Raw genomic sequence first — 21,640 nt, forward strand, 5'->3', positions numbered from 1 at the left:
CATACAGTAGTTCTAATTTGGTTCCTTGTGAAATATCCATACTGTTTTCCATAAAGGTTACAATAATTTTCATTCCCACCAATGGTGTATAAGAGTTCTTTTTACTCTAAATTTTCCCTGGCATGTTAATCTTTTGTCTTTTTTTATTTATTATTATTATTTTTTAATTTTTTTTGCAGTTTTTGGCCAGGGCTGGGTTTAAATGGGGGTAACAGTTTTCTGTTGTTGTCAAGTTGTTCGAGTTCCTTGTATATTCTGGATATTTGTTCACTGTCAGATGTATAGTTTGCAAATGTTTTCTTCTATTCTGTAGGTTTTCTGTTAATTAGGTTGATCATTTCTTTTGCTGTGCAGCTTCATCGTTTCATTAAGTCTCACTTTAAAATTTTTGTTTATTGCCTGTGCTTTTGAGGTCTTAATCATGAATTATTTGCCTAGACTAACATCCAGAAAAGTTTTCCCAGGTTTTATTCTCCCATTTTTATAATTTCATGTCTCCCATTCAAGTGTTTATTCATTTATTTTTGTATATGGTGGGGACATAGGTCTAACTTCATTCTTTTCCATATGAGAATTCAATTTTCCTACACCATGTGTTGAAAGAGTGTCAAATATTCCTTAGTGTTTCTTCTTGTCAATTTTGTCAAAGATCAGTTAGCTGTATGTGGCTTAATTTCTGCGTTCACCATGATGTTTCATTGATCTACATGACTATTTTTATATGCACTGTCCCATAGTGTTTTGGCCACTATATCCCTCTAGTATAATTTGAAGTCAGGCAATGTGATGCCTCAAATTTTTTTCTTTTTGTTGAAGATTGCTTTGTCTTTTCTGTCTTTTTTGGTTCCTTATGAACTTAAGAATTGCTTTTTCTAATTCCATGAACAAGGACATTGATATTTTTATAGGGATTGCTTTGAACATGTAAATTCCTTCAGGCAGTGTGTTCACTTTAACTACTATAGAACCTTTGTAAGTTGACCAGCCAAGGGACTATAGCAAACTGGGCAGCATATAGAGATGGTCAGCATAAGGCACTTGGCCTACTGTACCAGTATGTCCATGTGGTACATGTCCAGTCTATAAAAATTAGGTCAACTTGAGAATTGAAAATGCTGCACTGGCATGGGAAGAAAAACATGCTCCCTCCTCAGCTCACACATTCACAGCACAATGGCTTGGAAAAGTAGCAAGCCCCTCAGGACACCCCCACCCCATCCCTGGAGGACACTGAACCCCAGGCCAAGGATCATTGCTGACCTAGTGGAAGATGGCCATTTGCACCCCATCAAAGCTGAAAGGCTGGCCTAGGGGCTGCAGGGCCAAGGGCACTTCAGCACAGCTGCCTTAAACACATCAAGATCCAGGAGAGTACCCGGCCACTATGAGGCCATGAACCTTTGCAACCATCCCACACTGTGACAAGAGCCTCCACTCCCCAGTGAGGACCCCTCCCAGCCTCACTTATTTATAAACCAGCAGCAGGCAGTGTGTGGCTGGCCCTTTGTACAGGCAGCCTCAAGGATGTTACTGGATGCACATTCAAGCACCTGGTAGGCGGTTCCTTCCCAGTGACTTGGCGGCAACCTGGGCCAGGCACACTGACATACTCAGACGTGCTCCAGCTCACAGATGGCTGCCTTAAAACTACTCTCCTGTGGGCTGTGGTTCTGTGCCTCTTCCCATGCCTCTGGAGTGCCTGGTCCCAGGGACGTGTTTGCAATTTTTCTACCAGTACTCCAGTGGAAGCTGTAAAACACAAACCCAATGGTGCAACAGTTCTGATTGGTGGTTTTGGTCTGTGTGGAATTCCAGAGAACCTTACTGGAGTAAAAGGACTAGCTGCAGTTAGCAACCATGCAAAGGTTGACAACTTTGGACTTCGATACAAGCAGATAAAATGTATGGTCTACTCCAGTGGGGAGAAAACGCAGAATTGGAATGACAGTACTTATCTGGTGAATTAGAAGTAGAGCTGACACCTCAGCGTGCACTTGCAGGGAAGATTCCTGCAGGTGGGGCTGGGGTTTCTGTATTTAACACCAGCACAAAGTATGGGATCCTGGTATAAGAAGGAGGATTCCAATCAAATACAAAAAAGATTTCAGCATCATCACTGCCAGCAGGTCAAGAGAGGTGAGGGAGTTCAGTGGTCAGTGCTTTACTGTGGAGGAAGCAATTACAGGGGTTTTAGCTTTGGTGAAAGCCTGGAAGGCAGAATGAGCAGGAAATGTAATTTTCAGGAAAATCAGGAGGAATTTCAATTTTCCAATGAGCAAAGCTGCAGCAATAACAGTGGTAGAGGTTGGAGAAATTGTGGATATTGGCACATTTGCTCCAGAAGACATTCATATTCCTCAGATTTAGGTATCTCACCTTATAAAGGGAAAAAACAATGAGAAAATAATTGAGTGTTTATCAATTCGCAAAGATGTAAATGGAAAAGCCAAATTTGGGAAACCTGGAGATGATATAAGGGAACGTATCATCGAGTGGGCAGCTCTTGAGTTTGAGGATGGCATGGTCCATATCCAATACAACACGAAGCCAATGAAGATCTAATCAATGCAGGCAGGGAAACAGCTGTTATTCTTTTTTTATTTGTTTATTTTTACATAATATACATGTGTTTATTAGGTTTCCATTTTTTTGCCTTCACAAAATTAAAAAGGCTTAAAATTTAATAACAATAACAATGTTTAAGATAAGGACTAGAAACAAAAACCTCGTAAAGAATGAATGAACATAAATACATTCAGAAAAGAAATCAGACAATTGCTACATCAAAATATTAAGCAATAATGATAATAATGCAAAGAAAGTAACATTCACATTGTCGGATAAGAGTATGTCTATAATAGAATGCTTTGACTCAGATTCAGGATGGAATCATTAGTTAATTTATTATTTTTTTTAAGTCTCAAAAAATAGACAACTGATATTTATAAATAAAAGTAAAAGATAATTTCGAAAAACAGATCATGCCAAATCTTATAGATGATAGAAAAAGAAAAAATACTTCAAGATCATTCTACTTGATCTGTGTACACCTGATATTAAAATTGGAGAAAATAGGGCGGCGCCTGTGGCTCAGCGGGTAGGGCACCGGCCCCATATGCCGAGGGTGGTGGGTTCAAACCCAGCCCCGGCCAAACTGCAACAAAAAAATAGCCGGGCGTTGTGGCGGGCGCCTGTAGTCCCACCTACTTGGGAGGCTGAGTCAAGAGATTCGCCTAAGCCCAAGGATTTGGAGGTTGCTGTGAGCTGTGTGATGCCACGGCACTCTACCGAGGGTGATAAGGTGAGACTCTGTCTCTACAAAAAAAAAATAAATAAAATTGGAGAAAATATATTATTATAAGGGGGAAATTACAAACATATGTCACTTATCAATGAGGATGCAATATCCTAAACAGCGTATTAACATGTCTTTTTTCTCCAGCCATGAATCATTTGCAATGATTAGAGGGGGAAATGTCAATCTAACAATGATAGGAACAATGCAGGTTTCCAGATAAAGTGACCTGGCTAACTGGACAATTTCTGGGAAGATGATAAAAGGAATGGTGGTGCTATGGATTTAGCATCCAGTGCCAAAACCAAAGTGGTGGTCACCAAAGAGCATTCAGAAAAAGAAAATGTACATAAAAACATGAAGAAATGTACCTTACCACTGACTGGAAAGCAGTGTGTCAACTGCATTATTACTGAAAAGTAATATCACCCAGGTTATCTGTGAATCCATCAAACAATCCAAGAATGCAAGTTCATCGGTCCCAGTGATGTCTTGTTCCTGGAGGAAAGCATCAATCAACTGAAGACCATAATTATTTTAAGGCTTAAATCTGGATTCACACACAAGCTGTGTTCCATGAGGACAAGAAGAAAGGGCTAACTCTGGGCTCTAGGAAGGCCTGACGGGAAGACACACAGAAGAGCACCAGGTATGACTTTTTCACTTTCAGCAAAACTCTTGCAGTGAAACAGATCACAAACTGAAATGTGGACACCTGTCCCAGGCTGGATGTTTTTCATTTTAAACCCTTTGTATTTAAGGTTTCAACTGCTCCAGGCAGCCTAGAGGAAGAAGGCTAAAAACTAGAAAGGTTTACTGTATACTAACGAGCAGTACCTGATTAGTTTTCTTCTAATATTTCAGGCTTTATGCAGCCATTTAGAATTTATTCTCTTAAAAGTACTCGACAGAGGTGGGCAGGAAGATGGCCCACTAGAGGCAAGTTTCCCCAGAGGCTCCTGACCAGAAGGGGAGATTCTGGACAGATTTGGCCTCTGAAACTGAAAGAGGGGAGCTGAGATAGGAAAAAAAATAGACAAGCACACATGATACCAGCTGTGTAAACCTGTGATTCCAAGAAAGAGGTGCTAATGAACAAATTCCAGGTAGAAAGCCTGTTGCCAGGAGAAAAAGAGTCTCCTCCCCAAAGCAGGAGGCATGCTGCATTGTTTTCTCTGCAAGTGAGAAGGGGACAAAAGACCTCTCATTTTACCCCCTGAGTGAGAGTGAGAGCTGCTAAATACTGGGCCTCTTCCTCCTCCAGAGTGGCCCCCCCATAAGCCTAGGCATTATCCTGCTCAGCATGAAAATAAATACTCTTCCTGCAATTCTGAACTTTCATTCCAAGCTTTCCCCCTTGTCTGGCAGTCTGAAGGTCTACCTCCTGCAGAGCTCAGAGTGTGTGGCCATTCCCATGTTGGTCTGGGCATTCATTATATGGATAGAAGCTGGGAAACAGTGACTTCAGTAGAGGCAGAGAGGAATGGGAAGAGAGGGACATTTGGGAGAAAGAAATGCATGCGACATTGCACTGAGGGCAGTAGCACTAACCTCTTTTCAGACTTTAAGGGTGGAGCCACTGATGCTGGTGCAGAGGTACTGACCCCTGTTAAGACAGAGCCATTACTACCTAATTGGGACTTTATTTATTTTAAATTTTCCCCTTCTTTATTTTTATTAAATCATAACTGTATACATTAATGCATTAATGGGATATAATGTGCTCCTTTATATACAATTTAGAATCCTTACATAAAACTTGTTAACAAAGCCTTCACTTCACTTAATTATTGTGGTAAGACATTTATAGTCTACACTTAATGGATTTGATATGTACCCTTGCAATATGCATGATAGACGAGGTCTCACTGTTTTACCCTCCCACCCTCCAACCACCCTTTTCCTTCCCCTCCTTCATCCTGGGCTATATTTCTGTTTTGTCTTTCATATGAAAATGTGCGTGATTATAAATTGGTTTCATAATAGTACTGAGTACATTGGATACTTTTTTTTTACATTCTTGAGATACTTTACTAAGAAGAATATGTTCCAGCTCCATCCATGTAAACATAAAAGGGGTAAAGTCTCCATCTTTTTAAAGGCTGCATAATATTCCAGGATATACAGATACCACAATTTATTAATCCATTCAAAGGCACTTGAGCTTCTTCCATGAGTTGCCAATTATGAATTGAGCCACAATAAACAATCTGATGCAAATATCTTTGTTGTAAAATGACTTTTAGTCTTTTGGATATATACCTAGTAGAGGAACTGCAGGATGGAACGGCAGGTCTACTTTTAGTTCCTTAAGTGTTCTCCAAACTTCTTTCCAAAAGTAACATATTAGCCTCCATTCCCACCAGCAATGCAGAAGTGTTCCCTTCTTTCCACATCCACACTAACGTGTAGTTTGTTGATTTTGCGATGTGGGCTACTCTTACTGGAGTTAGATGATATCTCAAAGGGGTTTTGATTTTCATTTCTCTGATGATTAAAGATGATGAGCAGATTTTCATGTGTCTGTAGGTCACATGCTTGTCTTCTTCAGAGAAGCTTCTGTTCAATTCTCTTGCCCACAATGAAATGGGATCACTTGTTCTTTTCTTCTTAATAATTTTAAGTTCTTTGTGGATTCTGGTTATTAAGCCTTTGTCAGAAAAATAACCTGCAAATATCTTCTCTCATTCTGAGGGCTGTCTGCTTGCTTTACTTGCTGTGTTCATAGCTGTGCAGAAGCTCAGAGATCAAACTTTCACTCTTCACAGATAATATGATTTTATACCTGGAAAACCCCAGGGACTCAACTGCAAAACTCTTAGAAGTGATCAAGGAATATAACAGTGTCTCAGGATACAAAAACCATGCTCACAAATCAGTAGCTTTTATATATACCAATAATAGTCAAGCTGAAAAAAACAGTCAAGGACTCTATTCCTTTTACAGTAGTGCCAAAGATGAAATATTTGGGAATTCATAACAAAGGATGTGAAAGATCTCTATAAAGAGAACTATGAAACTCTGAGAAAAGAACTAACTGAAGACATTAACAAATGGAAAAACATACCCCATGCTCATGGCTTGGAAGAATCAACTTTGTTAAAATGTACATTTTATCCAAAGCAAAATACAAATTTAATGCAATCCCTGTTAAAGCACCACTTTCATACGTTAAAGATCTGGAAAAATAGTACCTAATTTTATATGGAATCAGAAAAAAAATCTAATAGCCAAGACACTATTCAGAAATAAAAACAAATCAGGAGGAATCATGCTATCATATTTCAGACTATACTATAAATCTATAGTGATCAAAACAGCATAGTACTGGCACAAAAATGGAGAGGTAGCTATATAGAACAGAATAGAGAACCAAGAAATGAACCAAGATACTATTGTTATTTGATCTTTGATAAGCTTATCAAAAATTTAAATTGGGGCAAAGATTCCCTATTTAACAAATGGTGCTGGTAATTGGCTGGCAACATGTAGAAGACTGAAACTGGATCCACACATTTCACGATTAACAAAAATTGAATCTTACTAGGTAAAAGATTTTTTTTTTTACCATAACCGTTTATTAAAGTAGATACAGAACACTTCTTTTCTCAAATTTCAATACTGTTTTACATGTTTTCTGTTTGTGAAACAACTCCTATTATGTTTATAACCCCAAATTTCAATTATTAACAGATTAACTTAATATTCACTTGTCAAACACAGTTGATAATCTTCAGGGGAAAATACATCAAAAGCATATATACAATTATAGAAGTTCTTACTATACATGTAGCATGGAAGATGCATTTTATTACTTTTTACATATTCTAAAAGACATTCAAATGAAGATAAATAGATTCAAACTGGCTGACAGACTGTTCTGTTGGTTGAGGTCCTTCATTTTATTTTTTGTGATAAGAAAATCCAAAATTATTAACATTGAATTTCTCATCATACATTCATCTAAAAACAGTTAAACTTGTAAAGGTAGATTATAGATTAACTGGTTAATTTAGGTTTTTTATACTGGCTTATTATTAAATTAATTTATTGCTGGGGATATCTGCTAGAGAAGGAAAAATGTATTGGCGAAACTTCTTCCAGTTATTAGAATTTGGTAAAGAAACAAAATGAAAACAAAAGGAAAAAATAATTGCAAAGCCTTATGATGCTATTTTTTGGACTAGTCTTTTATGTTCAGATGATCGTTTTCAGTGTTTTCATTTTCATAAAGGTAAATACCTGAAAAGAAAGACACATTGTATATGGTTTTTCCCAAAATATAGCTTTTAAAAAAATATATACATATATCTATAAGCTAAAATTATGCAAAACCAATAAACAAAACACAGTATAGAAAGTGGATGCAGCATATAGATTATAAAATGTCCCCACAGCAGTTGGGGGCTTCCCCCTCCCTTTACCTGTTTCATGATTTTATAATCACACCTAAGTATTATCAAGCCTGAAATAAAGGCACTACTGATAACAGGTAGTGCAAAAAAGCTCAGATATTTCTTTGAATAAAATACTTTTAAATGAGTAGATTAAAATGCAAAATGGCACATTTTTTCAACTCATTCCAGTGTCAAAGCTTAACCAAAAACCTAAATATACAAATGCAGCCTGGAAATATTTTAGTGCAAATACGAAAAGTAACGGCATAATTTAGTTACTTTAAATAAGGTATTGTATGGGTAGGGATTTTTTTTTATGAGGGACAAAGAATGTAATGGCATCTGGTGCAATGTCTTCAAACTTAAGAAAACAAAATAAGAGGTGAAAACTCACCTACTAATTATTTAATTTATCAATCTAACTTATAAGGGGAGACTAAAGTGTGATTTGTGAAGAAAAAAATATTTTCTTAGATTTGTTGATGGCAGCAAAAAATAACATATGAGTTCTCCTGAAGTCTGTACACAGAAGTCAGCATTGCAAGAAGAGAACATTAAACTTGCCGAGGAGCTGGGGAGAAGCATAGACGAAGTCACAAGTCATCGAAAGCTGGAAGAGGAAAGATCTGTGTTCAATAATCAGTTGTTAGAAATGAAAAAAAGAGAATCCAAGTACATAAAAGATGCAGATGAAGAAAAAGCCTCCTTGCAAAAATCCATCAGTATAACTAGTGCCTTACTCACAGAAAAGGATGCAGAGCTGGAAAAACTGAGAAATGAGGTCACAGTGCTCAGGAGAGAAAACGCCTCTGCCAAGTCCTTGCATTCAGTTGTTCAGTCTCTAGAGCCCGATAAGGTGAAGCTTGAGCTCAAGGTAAAGAACTTGGAGCTTCAACTCAAAGAAAACAAGAGGCAGCTCAACAGCTCCTCAGGTAATACTGATACTCAGGCAGAAGAGGATGAAAGAGCCCAGGAGAGTCAGATTGATTTCCTAAATTCAGTAATAGTGGACCGTCAAAGGAAGAATCAAGATCTCAAGATGAAGGTAGAGATGATGTCAGAAGCAGCCCTCAATGGGAATGGGGATGAGCTCAACAATTATGACAGTGATGACCAGGAGAAACAGTCTAAGAAGAAGTCTTGCCTCTTCTGTGACATTTGTGACTGCTTTGAGCTGCATGACACAGAGGATTGTCCTACCCAGACACAGATGTCTGATGACCCTCCCCACTCTACACACCATGGCAGTCAGAGTGAGGAACGCCCATACTGTGAGATCTGAGAGATGTTTGGCCACTGGGCAGCCAACTGCAATGACCACAAGACCTTCTGATGAAGCCTCAAGTCAAGAACTTGGCTTTTTCAGGCGTGTTAGTGTTTAAGCAATTTAACACCAGCATTGTGTGTACAGACTTCAGGAGAACTCATATGTTAATTTTTTTTTTTTTTTTTTTGTAGAGACAGAGTCTCACTTTATGGCCCTCGGTAGAGTGCCGTGGCCTCACACAGCTCACAGCAACCTCCAACTCCTAGGCTTAAGCGATTCTCTTGCCTCAGCCTCCCGAGTAGCTGGGACTACAGGCGCCCGCCACAACACCCAGCTATTTTTTGGTTGCAGTTCGGCCGGGGCCGGGTTTGAACCCGCCACCCTCGGTATATGGGGCCGGCGCCTTACCGACTGAGCCACAGGCGCCGCCCTCATATGTTAATTTTTGATGCCATCAACAAATCTAGGTAAAAGATTTAAACGTAAGACATCACACTATAAAGATACTTTGAGAGAGTGCAGGGCAAACCCTTGAAGAAATTCACCTGGCAGTATCCTTTATGAGGGGACCCCTCCAGGCAATTGAAGCAACACCAAAAATACATTACTTGGATATTATCAAAGTAAAAACCTTCAGATTGGGAGTTTAATGGGTGGGGGTGCTGACCGTGATTTGGACATTCAAGGGTGAAGCCACTGACTCCTGGTTGGGACTTTTGCCTGTGGGAGTGTGGACTCTCAAAGGGTGCAGTCATTGATGCCTGGTTTGGACTTTAAAGGGCTGGGCACTGACACCATGTTTGGACTTTGAAGGGTAAATGAACTGATTTCCAGTTCAGACTTACAAGGCTGGAGGTGCTGATGCCTTAGTCCTAACTATGGCTAGTGATCTTTTCAGAATTGGTCATACACAGGAGGGGGCAGTCTCCATCCTCTTGTGTATGTTGGCTGTAAATGTCTGTGGATTTCTACTATCTAGGAATTAAGAGACCCTTTGATCTCTCCCTAGCAGGCAGTGATTGTACTGTCCAGGTCAATCTGTTGAGAACTCTAGACATGGGCTGTCCACCTGGGGTCTCTCTGAGGTTGAGCTGTGGTTGTTTTGAAGTGGGAAAGAACTGAATATCCTTCACCATCTGTCACTTATCAAAGGAAAAGTGACAATGTGTCTGGGTTCCTTTATAGATACTCTATGCTAGTCCGTATATCTACATCTCTGTTTTTCTGCCAGTACCACGCTGTTTTAATCACGATAGACTTGGAGTATAACCTAAAATTTGGCAACGTGATGCCTCCAGATTTCTTTTTATTTCTAAGAATTTTATTTACTAATAGGGTTTTTCTGGTTCCATATGAATTGACGTACTATTTTTTCAAGATCTTAAAGGTCTGACATTGGTGCTTTGATGGGTATTGCATTGAATCTATAGATTTCTTTGGGTATTATGGAAATTTTAACAATGTTGATTCTTCCCAGCCATGGGCATGGTATGTTCTTCCATTTATTAACATCTTCGTCTAGTTCTTTTCTCAAGGTTTCATAGTTCTCTTTACAGATATGTTTCACATCTTTTGCTAGATATATTTCCAAGTATTTCATCTTCTTTGGCACTACTGGAAAAGGAATAGAGTCCTTGACCATATTTTTGGCTTGACTATTGTTGGTATATATAAAAGCTACTAATTCACAGGTATTGATTTTGTATCCCGAGACACTGCTATATCCCTTGATCACTTCTAAGTGCTTCATATTTGAGTCCCTGGGGTTTTCCAGGTATAAGATTATCTGAAAAAGTGAGAGTTTGACCTCTTCTGTCCTTATTTGAATAACCTTGATCCCCTTCTCTTGCCTGATTGAGAAGTCTAGGACTTCTAGTACTGTGTTGAATAACAGTGGTGACAGTGGGCATCCTTGTCTAGTTCCAGATATGAGTGGAAATGTTTTCAATTTTACTCCATTCAATATACTATTGGCTTTGCATTTGCTGTAGATGTCCTCTATCAGTGTAAGATATAGCCCCTCTAAGCCTATTTCTTAAGTATGCTAATCATGAAACGATATTATCAAAATCCTTTTCTGTATCAATGGATAGAATTATATGGTTTTTGATTTTATTTATATGGCATATTATAATTATAGGTTTATATATGTTGAGCTAAACTGGTAACCCTAGAATAAAACCAACTTGAACGTAGTGTATAACTTTTTTAATATGTTGTTGAATTCTTTTTTATAGGATCTTATTGAATATTTCTGCATCAATATTTATTAATGGTATTATTCTATAATTATCTTTCTTTGTTGGGCCATTTCCTGGTTTGGGAATAAGGGTGGTATTTGCTTCATAGAATGTGTTGGGGAGTATTCCTTCCTTAACTTTGTTTTAGAAAATATCATGTAATGTAGGTACTAGTTCCTCTTTGAAGATTTGGTAGAATTCTGATGTGAAATCATCTGGTCCCAGGATTTTCTTTTTTTGGAGAGTCTATATACTTGCTGCTATTTCAGTGCAGAATATAGGTCTATTTGAAATCTCTAATTCTTTCTGGTTGAATTTAGGAAGGTGGCGTACTTCCAGGTATTGGTCCATTTCCTCCACATTTTCATATTTCTGAGAATAGAGTTTTATTACAGTAATCATTGAAGATTTTTTTTTGAATTTCTGTGTTATCTGTTGTTATTTCCTTTTTTGTTTCTGATAGAAGTTATTATAGATTTTACTTTTCTGTTTATTGGTTAGTCTAGCCAGAGATTTATTGATTTTATTCACCTTTCCAAAGAACCAAATTTTTGTTATGCTGAACTACTGAATGATTCTTTTGTTTTCAATTTTATTTAATTCTGCTTTAATTTTGGTTATTTCTTTTCATATGGTGGGTTTGTAATTAGATTGTTCTTCTTTTTCCAGTTTCTTGAGATGTCCTAATAAGTTGCTGACTTGCTCCCTTTCTGTTTTCTTGATGAAGGTATCTAATACTATGTATTTCCCTCTAAGGACTGCCTTTGCAGTATCCCACAGTTTCTGTCTTCATTATTATTTGATCGCCAAATCTGATGATTTCTTTCTTAATCTCATATTTAATCCAGCTATCATTCTTTCCATGACTTTGCTTGAGTATGAAGATTTCTGCTACTGTTGAGTTCAATTTTTATTCTGTCATCACAGTCGAAGAAAGACAAGGAATCATTTCTATTCTTTTGAATTTGATACAATTAGACTTGTGTCCTAAGATATGATCAACTTTGGAGGATGATCCATGGGATGAAGAGAAGAATGTGTATTCAGTTTTATTAACATGAAATGTTCTGTAAATTTTCCCCAGGGTGAAGTTTAAGTACATTGTTTCCTTCTTTAGTTTCTTCGTGGAGGGTCTATCCAGAACCGCCAAAGGGGTGTTAAAATCTCCAACTATTATACTGCAGGAAGATATCAAATTAGTCATGTCAGTTAGTCTTTTCTTTATAAATTGAGGAGCATTCAGGTAGGGTGTATAAATGTTAATTATTGAAATCTCTTCACAGTGAGTGTTTCCCTTGACAAATATGTAGTATCTTCCTTATTTTTTCTTATTTTAGTTGGCTTAAATCAAATTATATCTGCAAATAAGATGGCAACTCCTGCTTTTCTGATTTTCATTTGCCTGTAAATGAATGACCCATCCTTTCATCCTGAGTCTTTCTTTCTTCTTTGAGATAAGATTAGTCTCCTGTAGGCTACAGACATATGGTCTGAGTTTTTTGTTTGTTTGTTTGTTTGTTTTTTATCCAGTCACCCAACCTGTGTTTCTTGGAGGAGAATTTAAGCCATTCACATTATGGAAGAATTGATAGGTATAGTAGTGTATTGGCTGTCATGTTTTTCAAAGGTCCTGTGTATATTTTTAATTATTTAACTGTTGCAGGAATACAAGGCCCAATGAAGAGAAAGAGCAACCAAACACCACGTTTATAAGAGGAAGGGCTTTATTCACCAGCCGGGAGCTTACGGCATAGAAGAATTCCAAATGGCCATGCTCCCCAACTGTCTTGGTCTTTCCCTTTTTATTGACAGTCAAAAAGTTCCACCCCACAGGTACCCTTCTCACCGGCCAGTTTGAATCAAGCAGGAGATGACATTCCCGCCCCTACAGAACTACAGGATTTCACAGAACTTGGAAATTTCCAAGTTTCAGGAAGTTAAGTTTACAAATACCCAAGAGCTGAGTCACTGTGGAGAGGACCCTGCATGTGTATAATTGTGGTCTCCTTGAGAAAACCTGTTCTTCTAGATCTCACCCTTCTCGGGTATCATCTCTCATTCCCCCTTTTTGAGACTCCAATATATTTTAATTTGGGGTCTCAATATCAGCTTGTTTCTGCAGGTGCAAATATTAATTACTTTTCAGCACTGAGATTTTAGGGACTGTGACTCTTGGTGGGTTCTCTACTCAGGCCTTAATAGTACCATGGTGGTGCGCTAATATACATATGAGTTTTTACTTTTCCCTGTGACATTTCCCCCCTTTGCCCAAAGTTCAAAGTCCAATTAAGATAAGTCCCTCAAGGAGTTTCCTCAGGCTTCAGCCATGCATTGACCAGCCAGCTCCCAGTATGTGCCTGGAGCAGGGCATGTCGATTGTCGCAGGGTATGTTGATTGTCTTAAAAGTTACCTTTACTTTCCAAGGGTCCGGGAAGCCCTATTCAGCCAGCTGTGATGACTCTAGATGAGGATTCTTTCCATCTTCACTGCTGTGCGTGTGGTCAGAATGATGGTGTAAAGTCCTTTCTACCTTGGTTTCAGGGGGACCAAGTTCTGATTCCAGACCTATACTTGGTCCCCTTGATCTTCCAGAGAGAAAAGATGTAAAGACGCAAATGACTAAACAGAACACAGTTAATTACCCCGGTGGAGATTTTCCTTGTTACTCTTTATAGGGTTTTTGTCTATTCAGTTCAGTCTTTCCAAGTTCTTTTAGGAGTTCCGGCTTAATTGCAGAAAATTGACAGAGGCCTCTTTGAATAACACCAGTGGCAAGGCCTGCCAGTTAAGCTTTGCTTCCTGACAGAGTTTACCAATTTCTGCTTTTATGGTACTGTTTATGCACTTTACCCAGTCTAAGCTTTGAGGCCTATTAATTATTCAAAGTTTTAGCTTATTATTTGTCCTAGTTCTGTTATGAAGGCTAGCCCATTGTCAAATTTAAAACAGTGGCTACCTAAACCATGGGATGATTTCTCTGGGAAATATTTTTACTTCTTTAGGAGTCCTTTTTATCCTGATGGGGAAGGCTTTTACTTATTCCAAGTCTGATAGACCATCACCAGCCAGTACTTGTTCCCTCTAAACCTGGTCATTTCAGTAAAGTCTACCTGGAAGTCCTTGAAGGGCATTGCTCCATACGAATGGATCTCTGGGGGTACCGCTGGTTCTTGGCACGAATTGAACTGGCTGCCGGTGACACACTGTAGACTGACAGTTTTGGCCAGGGCTGCCAGGTGGGAGATGTAGAAGTATTGGCCAAGCAACTTCATCAAATATTCCTGTCACCACGGTGGCTCCTAGAATCTGGGGGACTGCTACTCATTCGTCTGGCATCTTTATTCATCCTCCCTCTGCTTCCTGATTCCCCTCTGCTGCTAACCATTTCTTCTCCTCCCAGGAGTAGATAGGGGTGATCACAGGGACCCATGGGATGAGGGGAGCCACTCGTGACACCTGTTACATCTGGGAGGCAGCCCTCTTTGACTCAGTGTCAGCTCTGGTGCTCCCCTTAGTGATGGTGGAAGCATCTCTTTGAAGTTCACGACAGTGCATAACTGCTACTTTCCGAGGTTTCCATACTGCCTCTAGCAACTGAAGTTATCTCCTGCTGATACTTAATGTCTTTTTTTCCCCCCAGAATTTAATAGTCCCTTCTCCTTTTACAATGTCCTGCATACTTGGAGAGTCAAAAAAGTATACTTAGAGTCTGTGTAAATATTTATACTTTTTTCTTGGCTTAACTCTAAGGCTTGGGTCAAGGCAATTAACTCAGCCTTCTGAGCAGATGTCCCTTGAAGTAGAGGCTTAGCCTCCACAGTCTCTGTTAAGGTAACCACTGCATACTCAGCCCGCCACTCACCTTGCGCTGTCACGTAACTACTTCCATCTACATACAAGTCCCAGTCTGCATCTGTCCAAGGCCTGGTCACACAAGTCAGTTCTTCTAGAGTACACATTATCTATAACTTCTGTACAGTCATGCTCAGTCTCTCTTCCACTAACTGGAAGGAGCGTGGCTTGGTTTAGAGTGTTGCATTAGAGAGCCAAAAGTGTCCCTCAGTGTCCACTAAATTGACCACAGAGTGCGGTACTTTCACTCTGAGATCGTGCCCTAGGGTCAGCGTATGAGCTTCTTGCACAAGGAGAGCAGTAGCAGCTAGAGCCTGTAAATAGGGTGGCCAACCTTTTGCCACTCTATCCAACTGCTTAGAGAGGTAGGCTACAGGCCTTGGCAAGGACCTAAACAGCTGGGTTAATATACCCACAGCCATTTTATCACTCTCTGAGACATACAGAGTAAAAGGCTTGGCCAAGTTTGGCAGTCTCAATGCAGGTACAGCCATCAGCCTCATCTTTAGCTGGGAGAAGGCATGTTCCTCTTTTCCTCCCCACTCCAAGGGCACTCTCTCCTCTCCTTTAGTTGCCTCATACAAGGGCTTAGCTAAAACGGCAAAGTTAGGGATCCAAAGACAATGGAAGCCAACCGGGCCTAAGCATTTTTAAATCTGCTTTTGGCTCATGGGGTTGAGGAGGTAATTAATGACCCGCCTCCATTTCATGCCTAGATACCTCTACCCCTGCTGGATAGTAAATCTTCGATAATGTACTGGCTGCTGGCAAATCTGGGCCTTCTGTTTGGATAATTTATAGCCACATACCTCTAGATGTCATAAAAGACAGTCCATACCTCGGGCACAGGCCTCCTGGGTAGAATGTCCTGAAAGGAGGTCATCGACATATTGGAACAGCACACATTCTAATTCCTCAGCCTGGAATTTCTGGAGGTCACAAGCCAGCCCTTCTCCAAAAATTGTGGGTGTTTTGAACCCCTGTGGCAACCTGGTCAATGTGTACTGTTTCCATGTCTGGTCTCTCCCACTGGAAAACAAACAGTCTCAGGCTTCCCAGAGCCAGCCTTATACTGAAGAAGGGTTCTTTTAAGTTCATACAAGAGGGCCACTTGGCTTCTGCTGGCAGCAGATTCAGCAGAGTAGGATACAGTGTTTACAGTTACACCATTTACTGGGAAATTCTAGATAACATTTAATACTGCACAAGTTTTCCAGTGTAGCCAACAGGTGACCTTTGTGGAGTCTTAAGGCTTCAGAGTAAATATAACTACTGCATGTAATTCTATACTCTTTGGCCAGTCTCTTAGTCCCATTTAACAGATCAATTTAGTAAAACAGTTAGGTCTCATTTTATGAGTTGACAGTACAGACAAGGCTGGGATCTAAATACAGGTGGACCACAGCCTCTTTTTCCTCCTTTTAAACTATTTTTATCTCTCCAATTTCTCTTTTTACTAAAGGCAAATTATAGTAGAACTAACTTATTTGCCAAAATAAACTGTACCTTCAGTATACGGGGTCTGATTATTTGCATAAAGTGCAGTAAGAATAATTAATTATTAGACATCTAGGCTCTTCTTTCCTTTAAAATTGGCTTTGCTGGAACCTCTTATAAGGAATCTCAGGCTGGACTTTTTGAAATCCTTTCAGAACCCAGGTTTCAACTGTGCCTTTAGATACCTGTATGCATTGGGTAAATTCCTCTTCTCTTGAAGTTCCCAAGCACATTTCAATTCCCAGACCCGTTAGCAAGTGACTGTCATTACGTACCACAGATCAGGAAATGTTACTGATGGGTATCTGGCCAGTTTTCCAAAGGGCTTTTTTATTGGCCTTATAAAGTCAACCTTAATTCTTTAATGCAGTCTGCACACCTCTGGAAATGCTATTCCAGCCAAAGCTTTGGTAAAATAACCAGTCCCTTCATCATGTCCTATAGAACAAAACAGATCCTTATTGAACTTATGCAAATAACTATATTGTCAGAAAGTAAGAGTACTTACAAATGGCTTTCAAATTCCAGAGAAATCAAGGAGAGAGAAAAATACATGTTTCAAACTCTGATCATAAGTATATATACATTTCTTGAAAAGCTACAAATAGCTCAAAAGACAAAAAAAGATTTTCTTGATTTCTGGAAAACAGAACACAGAAAGAATCATTCAAGCAAAAAGCCATTACACATTAGACAAGTTCCATGTAACTGATTTCTGTTCTTTTGAAGTTATGTTAGCAATACTCATAGACATGTTAACTTTCCAAGGAAAGTTCTAAAAATCGGCTTTTTAGTCCAAAGGTATTCAATTTCCAAAGACATCAGAAATTTGAATTTGAGAGAATTCATCAGCTTCTCTTAATATTTCTTTTTCTTTTTAGGATGAACTTTGGATTCAGCCAGTTACATAAGAAATAGTTTTTTTTTTTAAGATGAATTAAAATTATTACCAACCATATATGTTAGGACAGAGCAATGTTTTATACATTAGGACAGACCAATGCTTTATACATTAGGACAGACAAATGCTTTATAATATTGGAATATATATGTATAAAACCATAATCCACATAAAATTCATCACCATTTCATATTTGACAATGTTTCCTATATATTTTTAATAAATCAAATAAGTTTAATTTGTTTTTCCGTGACTTTCAGTGGTCTTAATATTTCAAGAAGACCAAATTTATAGTTGTTTTTTGTTGTCGTTGTTTGTTTGTTTGTTTGTTGGCCTGAGCCAAGTTTGAACCCGCCAGTCTCAGTGCATGTGGCCCAGCATTGCAACTACTGCCCTACAGGCACCAAGGCTCAGATTTAGCGTTTTTATTTTGGAAGATTCCTCAAATATCAAAGGCCTAAAACATTTCTTTAAACAAAATTACAAGCCAAAAGATTTGAAAGGAAATGCATAGTCAACTGGGTCACATGTAAATTCTTTCCCAAATTCTTTTATGCGCTTTTTTAACCTGCACAGACCATCTACAAGCATTTTAAACTTTCTTTAACGTTTGCCCTGCCTTCCACTTTCTTACACAACCATGCTGTTTTAGGACAAAATTATCACGCAAGATTCTTTCTTTACACAATACCATTTTCCTTTCTGTTTAATTTCTCTTACTCTCAAAAACTCACTTCCCACAAAACAGGATCCCAATTTACCATGAAGTTACCCATTCACTCAGCCAAACTGATAACTAGAAGGTTTAAAAGGCAAAAATCTTATCCTTTGACAAAGAGTCAGTTTCCCCAACAATTTAAACAACAAAATTATTACATTTTACAAATGAGAGACATTTTATGAGATGTAACATTGATACAGAATTTTCCCACTCAGGGCTGGACAGGGAACCACCATTTTTCAGGCTCAGGTGAGCTTAGACATCAGACTCCCATCTCCAGGCACAAACCCTCTGAGCCCCAGCAAGCTCATGGACAAATCAGCCTGAAACCTTTTGGACAGCTCCACCTTGACTAAGGTGCACACACCCTAATCCCCTCCCCAGACAAAAACTACAGCAAAGACCTAATAACCTTGTCCAAGGTGAGGCACTTCATTCATTCATTTGCTAGAACACCCCTTCAGTTTGTAAAGGTATTTTTCCATCTACCAAGTCCTGGCCAAAATATCTCTCAGGACCAATTATTTACCCATAGAAAAAGGACTTATGCAGGAAACCTCTGATCTGGGCCTCCTCCTCCCTTCCAGGGGCTATTCACCTTGGAGACCTGTTGCTTATATGGATACAGCCTTGTCCAGCACGAGATTTACACTCTCTTCCCCAGATTTTCAAGGGCCATCCAGAGCTCACTGGACTTCTTCAACCGCAACACTTTTCAAGGCACAACCCCTCTGCCAATAGCTCTGGTACCCCCCACTCTCTCTGCATGCCCCTCAATCCAACAAAATGCCATTTTATCACTGATCTGTGGCCTGTGGGCTCAATTCTCAAATCCCTGAGACCAAACACTCACTGAAGAAATTCCATTAACAAAACTACACCAACATCCTTTCTAATGTCTTTTCATTTCTCCCAAGTCCCACATGGCCACGTGGCCACCACCAAAGACAGAAAGCTGAAAACCTGGAACTTCCAGTTTATCTCAGAACAGCCGGGGGACAAAGTTGGAGCAGGGAAGAAGGGCACACTCACACATTCCTTTCACCTCATGAATGGCGGAGGGTGGGGGTGGGGAACCCCATCTGTTGTTACCCATCTCAGTCATTCTCAAAGCACTCACATACACACAATTCCAACTCACTTCTTAAACTGGGCAGCCTCGATTTCCCACTGAAGCTGCCACTTAGCCATAGGAGGCAAAACAACACTCCCCTAGGCCCTGTGAAGGGAGTCCAACTCCACCCTTGGAGTTCTCTCAGTCACACCACATTCCACACATGTAGTGGGATTCCCAGATCAATCATACCTTGCTTTAGATGTCTCCCTGTGTAGGTACCCGTTCCTGCATGCCAGTTCCTCATAGTGTTTGACTCCTTGAAACCACGCTGACAGGGTCCTTTCTCAGCCCAGTCGAGGTGTCCACACAGAGAGGCCAAACTGTCTCACTGGCACGCTCAGTGGTTCACGTCACCCAGGCCGATTAGGGGCCCCCACGTGGGGGTTCAGAGGATTGGTGGCAACTACCAGGTGCCTGTTGTCTCCAGGGGTGATCTCGCTTCCCAGTCAGGGAACCAAAAATGTTGCAGGAAGACAAGGCCCAACAGAGAGAAAGAGCACCCAAACACCACGTTTATAAGAGGAAGGGCTTTATTCACCAGCCGGGAGCTTATGGCATAGAAGAATTCCAAATGGCAATGCTCCCCAATTGTCTTGGTTTTTCCCTTTTTATTGAAAGTCATAAAGTTCCACCCCACAGGTACGTTTCTCATTGGCCAGTTTGAATCAAGCAGGAGATGGCATTCCCGCCCCTACAGAACTACAGGTTTTCACAGAACTTGAAAATTTCCAAGTTTCAGGAAGTTAAGTTTACAAATTCCCAATAGCTGAGTCACCATGGAGAGGACCCTGCATGTGTATCCTTGTGGTCTCCTTGAGAAGACCCGTTCTTCTAGACCTCACCCTTCTTGGGTACCCTTTCTCATCACCCCTGTGAAAGCTAGATTTTGCTGTTCAAATCTGGGTATGTTTATTTTGGGGTAGAACATTGTAGTGTTCATTATGGAAAATGGATCTGAGTATTTTCTGGACAGCTGGTCTAGGAATTGCAAATGTCCTCAACATGTGGACATCAGTAAGTATTTGATTTCTCCATCACAAATGAAACTCAGTTTAGCTGAACACAGGGTCCTTGGCTAAATGTTGTTTTGTTTTAGAAGATTGAAGGTTGAAGACCCTCCTCTTCTGGCTTGAAAACTTTTGGCTAAATGATCTGCAGTCAACCTAATATTTTTCTCATCGTAGGTAAGACTTTTGTTATGACTGGCTGCTTGCAGGATTTTTTTAATTCATAGTAATTTTGGCATAGTTAATTACAATGTGTCTAGGAAATACTTTATTTGGATTGAGTCATTCTAGGATTCTGAAACTATGTGCTATCTAGATTTCTGTACCTCTTGCATTGCGTGGGAAATTCTCCTCTATAATATCTTGGAGTACAACATCTGTGCCTTTAGGATCATCCTCTATTTCAGGAGTCCCTACAACTTGGATGTTTGAAATGATCACACAACTCTCTCATAGAATGTTCTGTTCTTGTTCTTCAGGAATCCCTACAACTTGGATGTTTGAAATGTTCCCACAACTCTCTCATGGGATGTTCTGTTCTTGTTCTTCTTTTTTCAGCCTCTTTAAATGCTTGGGATCATTCAAAAGACTTGTCTTCAATTTCTGAGATCCTTTCTTCTGCCTGCTCAAATCTATTACTGAGAGGCTCTACTGTATTTTGAAACTTTATGAATAACTTTTGTACTTCCTTGATCTCTGCTATGTTTTCTCATTATGTCCATAGTCTTGGTGACATTGTCCTTGAATTCATTAATTTCTTGAGATAACTTTTGAACTACTGTTTGCATTTCTATTTCCATCCTTTTCTCCATTCTATTCATCTTATTTTCAATCCATATTCTGAATTTTCTTTCTTTTTTTTTTTTTGCCCGAATTCCCTTTCTGACATTTCAGCCATTTCTCTATGTATGGTAATTTCTGTTATATTTTCTTTGTCATCCCTTGGGGAAGTTGATCTATTCTGTTTATTGTAGGATAATATTTAGAAATAAACATATCCTACATCAAGCACACAAAGTAAATTCAGTGTGAGTTTAAAATCACTTGCTTTTCTTTCTGAGGCTTAAGAGATCTGGACACCTCCTGGGTTACTCACAGAGTTAGGCTTTTTTGGAGTTGTAAAATTCCTTAGGCTTTTTCTCTGAAGCTGTACACCCCGTGAAGCCTGAGATCCAAGGGCATGCCGCCCTTCCTCAGAGATACGGGCCAGAGGGTTGACATATGTTAACAACATATTGTCAGAAGTCTATAGGTACTCTGCCCTGAAGGAAGGACACAGTCATTACTTCATACTGAGTGAACTGAGTGAATGCTTGAAGATATTCTATCAACTCTGTTCCCCTAT

The 21,640-nt window shown here is 39.5% G+C and overlaps 1 protein-coding gene and 2 pseudogenes across 1 annotated transcript in view; all 3 read left to right on the forward strand.

Moving 5' to 3' along the window:
* Positions 1 to 21,640, forward strand: part of LOC128594023 (ankyrin repeat domain-containing protein 26-like) — a 57,456-nt gene that overhangs the window by 29,290 nt on the left and 6,526 nt on the right. The window lies entirely within an intron of this gene.
* On the forward strand, positions 1,633 to 3,718 carry LOC128594022 (succinyl-CoA:3-ketoacid coenzyme A transferase 1, mitochondrial-like; annotated as a pseudogene).
* LOC128594816 (CAP-Gly domain-containing linker protein 1-like) lies at positions 8,195 to 9,025 on the forward strand (annotated as a pseudogene).

The sequence above is a fragment of the Nycticebus coucang genome, chromosome 9 (genome assembly GCF_027406575.1).
Source record: "Nycticebus coucang isolate mNycCou1 chromosome 9, mNycCou1.pri, whole genome shotgun sequence".
NCBI lineage: Eukaryota > Metazoa > Chordata > Mammalia > Primates > Lorisidae > Nycticebus > Nycticebus coucang.